The sequence below is a fragment of the Chiloscyllium punctatum genome, chromosome 9 (genome assembly GCF_047496795.1).
Source record: "Chiloscyllium punctatum isolate Juve2018m chromosome 9, sChiPun1.3, whole genome shotgun sequence".
In the NCBI taxonomy this organism is placed as follows: domain Eukaryota; kingdom Metazoa; phylum Chordata; class Chondrichthyes; order Orectolobiformes; family Hemiscylliidae; genus Chiloscyllium; species Chiloscyllium punctatum.
The window spans coordinates 112,192,775-112,204,791 of NC_092747.1; the positions used below are offsets into that span (position 1 = coordinate 112,192,775).

Sequence of the window (12,017 nt, forward strand, 5' to 3'; positions counted from 1 at the left end):
CGCTTAACTATAGCAAGACCAACAAAAAGACCAATTAAAACAGTAGCACCATACAAAGACATATTAATTAATTAGTTGTACCATGAGCCAAAACCCCAATCTTCCCATCCCGCACCTTCGTTCATTTGGTTGACAAAAGCGTGAATATTATCAATATGTCTAGTAATGTTTTCGAAAAGATCAGTGACCCTCATAATGCATTTTCCTTTAACAATAGCACAAAATCCACCTTCCTTCGCAAGTATATAATCGGTTTCGTTGGCAAATAGGCGCAATTCTGAAAGCATGTCCCTAATTTCTATTAAGGCAGCAGTTGTCTCATTTCCCAAAATTGTGAGTCCACAAATGAGATAATTATGGTTTTGATGACTAATAATTCTTAAGGACTCTCCTAATAAAGAACACTTAGTGATGGCTCCCAGGACAGAATCTTTGAGATGTGTTTGGCTGCGGGTTTATCAGCCATTAGTTGTTTCAGCCATTATTTCCCACTTTTTAAGCCATTACTTTCCACTTCTGCCAGTAAGTATTTTTAATATGAGGAAGAATATCAGTGCTTACACAGTACCGATTTTTGTTCACAGTATGTATGTCCTGGGCCACTGTGAGCTACAATGTGAATAATGGCTAAGGCTTTATATGGTGCAGTGGTGTCAACATGTTAGTCAAGTTAGTAGCAGTAGTAGGCCATTCAGCCCCATGAGCCTGTTCTTGGATTCAATAAGATCATGGCTGACTTGTGTTTTGAATTCCACATTCCCAAACCCTGATAACCTTTAAAACACTTCCCGAAAAAGAATCAGTCTCTGTCTCCCTTCAAAATATTCAAAGATCCTGCTTCCATCAAATTCTGAGGCAGATTTTCTCAGTCACACTGACCTCCAAGACCTTCTGAAAGAAAAAGTATCTCCACACTAAAAGGATGGCTCCCTTACTTTTAAGCATTGCCCCCTTTATCTGGTCTCAAGAGGAAACGTCCTTTCCATATTCACCTTGTCACGACCATATATATTTTAAATCAAGTCATCACTCACTTTTCTGAACTTCAGTAGAAACAATCCAAATCTTTCCAACTTTTCTTTGTAAGATTGCAGCTATACATCTAATAAATATCATTTGAACTTTCATCTATGTCTTTATATAAAGTTGCAGTTCTAGTCTCAACAATGCCCTGAATAATCATATTTATATTTCTTGTAATAGATGATAGTATTTCATTGGCCTTCCTAATTACTTATGTCACATAGCAACATCTTATGTCTTACATGTTAGAACACCCAGGTCCCTCTGCCCTCAGAGTTCAGTAGTCATTCACCATTTAATTAATATTTTTTTATTCTTTAGGTCAAAGTGAATAACTTCACATTTTCCCACATTATGGTCTATGATGTTGACTATATGGAATGCCTCCTTACTATATATGTTATTGCACTGGCCATCTCATTATCCAAGTTTGCAGTCTAGCTCATCGTTTTTTGGATATGCAGTTTGTGATATATGATGCGTACCCTTTGTTTACTGTCATGCTCGTATCTGTTTTGTATCCAATTGTATTTTATCACAGTGTTCAGCCATCTGTTCTGGCACTGGCTTCATGTATTGGTGCAGTGTGGACTGGAAACTACCTACATTAATACATTGGGTCCTCTAAACAAAAAAAAAGTGCAAAAAAAAATTCCTATTCCAATCCCACAAAGTATGTGACAGCAATCTGCCAGTTCATTTATCACGGCAATGCTTTGATAAATTGGACCCAACTAATCTGGCTTAAAACTTATAGGCAGTTATCATTAAATGGTATCTTCTCCATGGCAATGCTATCAGCAATCAATGCGCACTTGCCAACCAAAACAATTCATTTGTTGCTTTTCGCCTTAAATTGGTATTCATACAAATTAACTTGATATGTGTAAGGTGAAAAAGTTTGGCAAAATATGTCTTTTCAAAGTACTCAAGTCCTGTGCCACCAAATGACAAATTGAAATTTGATGTTACCAATGGAGGAATAGGACAACAAAGAATTTAGGAACATTGTAACACCAGCTTAAACATTCACTCTCATCACTGTTGGTGTATCTAGGAGATGTAGTGCAGCAACTCACTGAGGCTCCCATTGTATGAATTGCACATATTTTCTTTGGAAATGGAAATGGAAAATGAATGTTTGGATTATTAGTTCTGAAAAAGTGAACATGTATTACTTTGCTGGAACTAGACTTAATATTTTTAAACTGCCAAGTAACTGCTCAGAAATAAGGTTTGGATTGGTTGTAAGTGTTTTTTTTTAAACACAGTACTGAGAGGAGTGAGAGCAGTTGGGACTCAGACTTTCAGCCCTACCAGCAAGCAAAGTATCTCCTTCTTAAATCTTTCCTTTAAGTGAAAAAGATGTAGCACTCAAAGGATTTACTAAACGAAAGGAAACGTTTAATTCGAGCCAAGGCCAACCTCCAACTGATCTGCTATGGAATTGCAGTTGACAATAATGTGAGATAATCACCAAAAACATAAAATAAATTTGAGAAAGATACCACAATCTCCCTTTTGTTTTAGACTCTTGTCTATAAAATTTTTGCCTATATTTCTTTTAATCATCATTATTCCTGAAATGCCAGCTTGTCTTGTTTTTATTTTTCGGTCTGTTCTTTATGTAAATGAGTGTCTGTGTTTTAGCTTTAAATGCAATACAGTTTAACTTTACATATTAGTAATTGCCACCAGAGGACTGAGCGGTATTTATCCCCTAACCGACAAAACAGACAGGCAATCGGGTCATGATCCAGTCATTGCTTTTTGTGGGATTTGCTGTCAGCAAATTGTCTACGGTTTTTCCTAAATTACAACAGTGACTTAATTTCATCATTTGTAAAACTGTTTTGGTATGTCGTGAGGTGTAAAAGGCACTTTATAAAGAGACTACATTAAAAAAAAATCACCTTTAAATGTTTTAGACAGGGTGATAGAATGGGTAAAAGTGTAGCTAATGAAATTTATTACGGAGTAATATGAAGTGATGCATTTTGATAGTAAAAACAAGGAAAGCAATATGCAATAAAGGATAGGACTCTAAAGAACTTATAAGATGGAATGGTATTATGGTCAATGGTATTGTTGATAGAACTAGCTGAGTAGCAGCAATCAGAATGTGAGCACTTGCTTTTTGGAATGGGCTGTATGCATTCTATGATTCCAATGGTCTCTAAACTCCAATTCTTCCAAGTCCTTTTAAGCACTAATATGTCAACATATGAGGCCATGAACTCAGGTTTCAGTATCGGGCATGAAACCATATTTCTGCTGACTGAGAGTAGATTCTGAACAAAAGTGATGTTAAAAGAAGAACTAGAGAAAGGAAATGGCTATGGACTTGAAACCAGTCCCCAGCATATCTGCTGATGTAGGTTTTTTTTTAATATTTGTTCAAGGGATATGTTTCTGGCCTGCATTTACTGCCAATCTTGGGAAACTGATGATGAGGCACTTTCTTGAATCATGGACAGTCTATATTCTGTAAGTACATCAACAGTGTTGTTAGGGAGGAATTTTCAGGGTTTTGACCCAGCAACGTTAAAGGAACAGTGATATATTTCCCAGTCAGAATGGTATGTGTCTTGGGGGTAACTTGGAGGTGGTGATGGTCTCATATCCTCCTAAGTGTTTGAGATTGCAAGTTTGGAAGGTGCTGTTGAAGGAGATGTCAGATTTCCGATGTTAGAATCTCTGATGGGCGATTTCTGATGGCAGGTCCCTGATGGGAGATTTCTGATGGCAGGTCCCTGATGGGCGATTTCTGATGGCAGGTCCCTGATGGGAGATTTCTGATGGCAGGTCCCTGATGGGAGATTTCTGATGGCAGGTCCCTGATGGGAGATTTCTGATGGCAGGTCCCTGATGGGCAATTTCTGATGGCACGTCTCTGATGGGAGATTTCTGATGGCAGATCTCTGATGGGAGATCTCTGATGGGAGATCTCTGATGGGAGATCTCTGATGGGAGATTTCTGATGGGAGATCTCTGATGACAAGCATCTTTACAGGATGTGTGAGTAGCTGTGGATGAGCAGCAATGAGATTTCAAAATCAATGATGGATTCAACCAGAGCTTTGGACATAGAAGCAGGGTTTTGTCCCCCAGCCCATGCTAGCAACCAATAAAATCATGGCTGATTGTACCATCAAAATCATGTTTACATTTGCTACATAATTGCCCACTAACTGAACCCATCTACATCTATTACCTTCTTATGTACTCTTTACAATATACTTCCCCATCTATCTTTATGCCATCCACAAATTTGGCAACCATAGCTTCCATTTCTTTATCTATATCATTTATATAAGTTGTAAACAGTTGAGATCCCAGTACAAACTCTCAGGCACACTACTCGTTATAGCTTGCCAACCTGAAAAAGACCCATTTATGCCTATTCTTTGTTTCCTCTTAGCTAACCAATGTTATTTCTTTGACAATATGCTATCCTCTACACCATGAACTGTTACTATGTGCAAAACGTTTAATGTAACACCTTATCAAAATCTTCCAGAGATGTCTGGTACTCCTTTTTTCTACAGCATGTGTTAACTCCTCCAAAACATTAGTTAAACTTGATTTCCTTTTCACAAAACATGTTGACTTTGCCTGATGGCTTCAAACTTATTGAAGTGCGACACTGTAACTTCTTTAGTATAACCTTTTAACATCTTCCTTGTGACAGATTTTAAGCTAACAGGAGTGGAGGGATCTTTATTTGTATATAAACCAATCAGTGTTCCATACTGCTGTCCGACTGGTTTGAGGTGAAAATTATATTGGGGATTTTCCGCCTCTATTAAGCAGAAAGTTCCACCTTCCAAGTTGGAAAATTACTAGCAGTTTCTAGCAAAAGGATTTTCCAAGAAGGTAATTAACATTTGCCAAATACATTTTAAGAGCTGAGGCTTCACATTAAGCTGCAATATTTCTCATGATTTATTAATGCCACAACATGTGGAGCAAAGGTCTGTTTAGGGGTGGTACGGTGGCCCAGTGGTTGGCACTGCTGCCTCACAGCACCAAGGACCCAGGTTTGATTCCAGCCTCGGGTGACTGTCTTTGCGGAGTTTGCACATTCTCCCTGTGTCTGTGTGGGTTTTCTCCGAGTGCTCCGGTTTCGTCCCCCAGTCCAGAGATGTGCAGATCAGGTGAATTGACCATGCTAAATTGCCCTTAGTGTTAGGTGCATTAGTCAGAGGGAAAAGGGTCTGGGTGGGTTACTCTTTGGAGGGTCGATGTGGATTGGGCCGAAGGGCCTGTTTCCACACTGTAGGGAATCTAATCTAATCTACTTTAAGGTTACATGCAGCATGTGCACAGGAATTCTGCTGACAACCCACTTCTGTTATGCACTGAGAGCAGTAACAGCATTGCTAAACTTTCTGTCATGTTCATGATTAACTTGGTAGCATCGACAATGATTACCCAATGTAAAAGGTCTGTGTATGGTTGGACTTGCAGCCTGATTAAATACACAGCAGGAAGTAAGGAGAGTTCATCTCACACACCGTCTTTGGGGACAGCTTCAGGCAGCCTGGAACCTGGCTCAGTTCCAGCACAAATAGAGTAAATTTAAACTCATTCAAAACACAAGTTGCCTTATCCTAAGACACAGCAAGTCCCATTCATCTATCACCCTCTACATTGGTTCCTGGTCCAGAAATGCTTCAATGTTTAAAACTTTCATTCTATTTCAAAATCTCTTCAAAGTCTCACCGTCCCCATTCCAGTGACCTGCTCTAGTGCCTAACCCTTTGAGGCCTCTGTGTTCTTCCAACTCTGCCTTCTGTATATGAGAGCTTTTCAACAATTGGGCAGTTCTGTTTACAAGCTGCTTGGGTCCTAAGCTCTGGAATTTCTTCCCTAAACTTCCCAGTCCCTCTCTCTCACTTCTCCTTATAATTTACATGTTTGATCAATTTATCAATCATCTGCCTAGTATCTCTTTATGAGGTTCTGTATCAAATTTCATTTAATATTTGCTCCTTTGCAGACAAGATGTTTTAATATATTAAAAATGCAGTATAAATGCAAGCTACTTTTGTAATAACATACATACTCTATTTCAATACACACCAAATCATGTTTTATCATCCCGAGTAGTGAATGCATCTCACACATGACTGGATGTTGAAGGATAAATTGCCCCACATCTTGATCATTGTAACTTTGTCAGAAACTCTGTTCACTCAGGAAACCAGATCGTACCCTAAAATCTGCATGGCAGAAAGATGCTTAATTTGACCCTCGTGAATTGAATTAATATATTTGATCATGCTATTTACACTCATGATGTGATGGCTACCAGACCCAGTGAGCTAAAATTCACTCCCAATCCTTACTGGGGTTTGCCAATGTAATCTTAAAAATGTCATCACTGCTTTCATGTTGTGGGGCTCTCTTGTGGTGTAGTGGTAGTGTCCCTACCCCTAGACCAGGAAGCCTAGGTTCAAGGCACACCTGCTGCAGAGGTGTGTGATAGCAACTCTGAATAGGTTGATTAAAAATGCTTTTCTTTCCCACCCCACAGTATTGTCATTGGCCAGTCGGTCACCTGATACAACATCCTTCCACCAGCCAATCAGAGTGTGAACAGACTCATGTGTAATCTGATTGGTTGATGCTTGGCTCTCAGTCAAATAGCTGTTCATTTTCTCCTGTCTCCAACAATAGCCAAATGGAAAGGGTCACATTTGGGTGAATAAAAGCGCAATGTTTTTTTTCACACATTCCAGGAATTTTGCTCTGTGCTCTGGCTACCAGTAGTCATCTAGAGATTATCCTTCAATTCCTGGAGACTCCAGTCCAATTTTGAGGGTTAGCAAGACCAATCCACACTGAGGTCACATGGACATTGAGGAATGGTCTTTCAAATGAAGATCATCATATAACAATAGAGAATATGTGTTTATTTGACAAAACGCGACTCAGGATCACTGCCGGTATCATCTGGTAGTCTGCAATGATGGCCCCACAACATTTTTGTGGAATACAACAACAGTTCACATTTGATCATCATCAAAAGGCTATAAATAGTCCCAAGGTTCTTCATAGGAGTAACTACCAACTAATATTTAACACCTGAATCATATACAATGTATTAGAACAAGTGTGGTTGGTTTTAAGGAGATTTCTAAATGGAGGGCAGGCTTTGCCAAGCTTTTGAAACCCATGTGATCATAGCTGCTCCTGGTGGAAGCCTACAGCTGCTATAAATGTGGGGCAGTTTCCTAGAAAACAGCTTTACTCCCACCTTCCCCTCACAAGTCCACTAATGGATTTTACATCTCTCCAAGCAAGAGGTCAATCTATAATAAATATTAAGTTTAATTCTTAGCATGGTGTCATGGTCTTGGATACTTGTAGAGTCCAAACCAGTTCAACATCACTCAGTTGTACCTGCCTTCACTAATATCACTGAAAACAGGCAAATTCCCATTTGGGAGAGACTTCCTTCAGTTTCAGCTGTGTCTCTCTGAGTTGCACTGGAAATCTAAGTCTGGTGCATCAATCAGTTCCCTTTTATCCACAACACATGTTTCTTCCTCAAAGATCTCCAATACATTGATTAAACATGATTTCCCTCTCATAAGCCAGATTGACTCTGCCTGATTGTTCTAACATCTTAAATTATAGCTCTTAACATCTTTCCTAGATGTTAAAGTAATGGCAATATATTTTCCTGGTTTCGGTTTCTCTACTTTTTTTGAATGAAGGACTTACATTTGCTTTTTTCCAACCTAACAGAACTATACCCAAGTCTAGGGAATTTTGGAAAATTAACAAAGCAATTATCTCAAGGCCCTAGGAAGAAGTCTATCTGGAGCCTGGAACTTGTCACCCACATCTCCAATAATTTGCTCAGTACCATTTTCCTGGCAGCTGTAATTTTTCTGAGTTCTTCCCATCCTTTCATTTCTTGATATATAGCTACTTCTTGCAAGTTAATTGTATATTCTATAATGAAGATCAATGCAAACTACTTGCAATTAATCTTTCTTGGTGGGACTGTATTTACATTATATCTTTTAAAATATTCCCTTGAAGCCTGCCACTGCATCTTTATTTACCTGTCTCTTAATCAGTTCACTTTAGTTAGCTCGACTTTCATGCAAACATAATTACCCTTATTTGAGTCCAAAGTATTAGTCTTTGACCCATTCCTGTCTCTCTCTCTCAAACTGAATGTAAAATTCATATTATGGTCTCTGATAACTAGAGGGACCTTTACTTCAAGGTTATTAAGTAATCGTATCTTATTGCACAATACCAGATCGAGTATTACTTGCTGTTTGCTTGGCTCAAAGAAACCACCCCAAAAACTCTTCATGAAATTCTCATCAAGGCTGTCTGCTCATTCAATTTTCCAGTCAATACCTATGTTAAAATTCCCCGTGATTATTGCTGACAAACTCATATGGTTGATTCCTATATATTCCATCTTATGTGTATTTACTATTAGGAGGTCTGTAAATCACTCCTACAAGTTGCTTCTTCCCTTTATCGTGTGTCACCTCCACCCAAATTGCTTCTACGTTCTGGTTTCCTGATCATATGTCAACCCTCCAATGTACTACTGTCATCTCTAATGGAAACAGCATTATTGATGTAAGCAAAAACAATGTAGAAAACCTTTGTGTTTAGATATTGCCTTTGGCTCAGGACTAAGAGCACAGTTAATATAAAAATATTTTAGCTAACATCTCCTAATCACAAAATTATAACAACACACAAGGAGGCCATTCGGTCCATTATGTCTACGCCTGTCCCCAGATAAGTAATACGATATCACTACATAGGATACCTTAAGTAATGAACAAACATTTTATATTGGTTAATCATCCAATTTGCAGGGTACTATTTCAGAAGTAAGTTATTATACTTAAACGAATAGTGTTGCATTAAATTAGTTTGGAAAATTGAACCAAGACTATAGGATATTACTATAGCAAAGTCATTGCGATATGAAGTCTATTCACTGAGAATTCCAAAGAGGCTGTAGTTTTTTGTTTTGCTTAAGTTTCACAGAAAGAGTATAATTTGTAATGAAAAGTTATTTACCTGCTTATTTGATTAATCCTGAACATTCGATGTTTGCAGTCAATATTTGAACAGCAGTGAAATTCAAGATACAGATTATCAATATGATAAATGGTTAAAACAGACACAGGAGAACCCGGAGACATTAGTTACATACCAATGTTTGCAGCTGACAGTTAAATTCAAGCCATATTAATATCCAAAATTAATTCTGGCCAAAATATTGCTCAGAAAAAGTGCTTACCAAACTCTGGCTGGTTCAGTTGCTAGTGAATCTATGAATGTTCTCTTTTCTAGGTGCAATCTATTCCTATGGACTTTGATCAAGGTTTGGTTAAAAGGTTGAACAATTCAGCAGGGCACTCGACATATTGTGGAATGTCGATACATTCCCTTTATCTAAGTGTCCAATATTTATCTGACATGACTGCTTCCATGAACCTTTAACGAGGCAATGTTTATTTATGAAATTCTAATAATCATAAACCTCTACTAATTCATGTGAATATAAAGCTCCCACTTGGCAACTTTGTAAAGCTCTTTACTGTTTACTGTCACAGCTAAGTGACTAAGTTAACAAAGTTTCTTCTACTGGGTTAGTCTGTAACCTGCTGAAGGGGTTTTGAATATATTAGGCAGCATAAAAGTTGCCCAGGACTGCATGCCTCAGAATACAGCATTTATTCAGAGACAGCATTCAATCTTTCATTTCACGTAAACAAGGTGATGAGAGAAAAGGACACCAAGTATTAACATGAGGGGAATAGTTGTGAGTCGTGGAATATGCAAGTACAGACAGTGAAGAATCCATCATAACCAATGGGCAGATAAGGATAGTGTAGGGGAGAGATGGAAGAGAAAAACTCCTGTTGCTGAAGCAAAGAAGGAAGTTAGGGGAAACGTTGAAGGGGAGTCTCACATTTGTAGTTCTGTTGAGGTCATGAGACTTCTCCCTGCACTGATCCACATAGAAATACTGTTGCTGATTTGCTCTTCTGCCTCATTCTATTATAGTTAGCAAATTTATCTGAGCAATGTTACAATCTCCATAGAGACCGTTAATGTTTAAAGAAAAATTCAAACATTCAGTGATTGACTGACAGAAACAAGCTGCAAGATTTCATAGTATTGAACAAAAATAAACTTTACTCCACATGTATAAAGGTCATATAATGCAAACACAACTTATTTGGATCTCTATTTTGTTAAGGCAACACAGTTCCCCTTGCTTGCTGATACCATACGTGAGTTTCGTTATACATTAAGTGATCTTGTGGATTCATTTACTTCTCCTTTGAAATTCAAACAAAAGTACGTCACAGCTCGATAGAATTGACATTCATTTCTTCTCAGTGCTCCAGCATTTTTCAAGGTATGAGATTTCGTAGGGATTCTTCCATTAGGTTTTGTCCAAGAGACCCTCCAGCATTTCTTCGTAACCTCATTATTGTAAACAGCTTAGCTGAGGCCTCTGCACTTTGCATCCACTGCATACATACTCAAGATTTTAAAAATCAGGAACACCCTTGGTTCCTAATGGCCTCTAAACACCTGTGTAGCTCTTGGTTCCATTTTCCAACCCCTAACCCTATCACAGACCCTCTCTGTTTAATATACTCTCGGCCTTCTTCAAGCTAATTACTTGTATCCTGTGAGGACAAATATCAATTTCTTCATTTAGTAGGCAAATCTTTCTTCTCCCTCATGAACTTCGCTTCCCAATTCAGCAGAAGCTCCAATTTGCATTCCACATGGTGGATGATAAGTTCTATTTTCTCCTGTTAAAGTTGGCTAACATTTATCTCTTTGGATTCTTTCCCCGGTAAGTTGCATTGTGTGCTTCTGTTTACAGACTGAACTGTTGATTGTCTTCGTCTTTGCGCAAACTCACCAGAAAATAATCTAACAACTATCTCTAAGCCCCACAGAATATCAAAATGGCATGTTGGGATGTTCCAAACTGAAAGACAAACTAGTTACTTTTAATTTTCAAAAAAACCCTTACAACTGGCACCCTCATGAATGATTTGTCTGTCTGATGGACTGAATAACCCTCTTCTGTAGACTTGCTGGTTCAGTCAAGGAACCCCATTGTTTACAAAATGTTTTTGGATTCTTCTTTAAATTACACAAATAATTTAAATCCCTGACCGAAATGCTTATAGGCCTCCTATGAAACTGTGACTATCCAGATACATTTAAATGCACTTAATTCAACATGGTTTCTCAATCAGATGGTTTCACTAATCTTACATCTAAAACTTCAATTCCTAATTTAGAAGTTGTACCTCCAAAACACGGGAATTGCAATTTCAGATATTTGCAATAGCATGCAATACTGAGCAGAGGGAGGTGCATTTTTCTTTCTACCGCTCACCTGCTCTTTGAGCAGGGCACCATCAAAAAATATGGGTATCCTGGACAATCTCCTTCGGCCGGCGGAATTAAAAACCATCTTCCACAAATTAGCAGGAGCACCAGCTTGTTTCTTGGGTCAGCACTGAGGGAGTGTGGCACTGCCAGAGGATCAATATTAAGGGAGTGCTGCATTATCAGAGGGTCAGTACTAAGGGATTGCTGCTCTGCCAAAGGGTCAGTGCTGAGATAGTGCTGCACTTCCAGAGGGTCAGTACTGAGGGAGTGCTGTGTTGTCAGAGGGTCTGTGTTGTTGGATTGCTGCACTGTCAGAGGGTCAGTACTGAGAGAGTACTGCACTGTCAGAGGGTCAGTACTTAGGGAGCGCTGCGCTGTCAGATGGTCAGTAGTGAGGGAGTGCTGCACTGTCAGAGGGTCTGTGCTGAGGGATTGCTACACTGTCAGAGGGTCAGTAGTGAGGGAGTGCTGCATTGTCAGAGGGTCAGTATTTAACGATTGCTGCACTGTCAAAGGGGCAGTACTGAGCAATTGCGACACTGTCAGATGGTCAGTACTGAGGGAGTGCTGCA

At 38.8% G+C, this 12,017-nt stretch overlaps 1 protein-coding gene across 2 annotated transcripts in view; it reads right to left on the reverse strand.

Annotated features, from left to right (window-relative positions):
* Nucleotides 1–12,017, reverse strand: part of pdzk1 (PDZ domain containing 1) — an 83,840-nt gene that overhangs the window by 25,662 nt on the left and 46,161 nt on the right. The window contains exon 1 of one of the 2 annotated variants that reach the window (XM_072578068.1): nucleotides 9,317–9,440. The exons of the other annotated variant lie outside the window; for it this stretch is intronic. The gene's annotated coding sequence lies outside the window, so the exon portion shown is untranslated. Of the gene's footprint in view, nucleotides 1–9,316; nucleotides 9,441–12,017 lie in introns of those variants that run through there. 2 annotated transcript variants of the gene reach the window in all.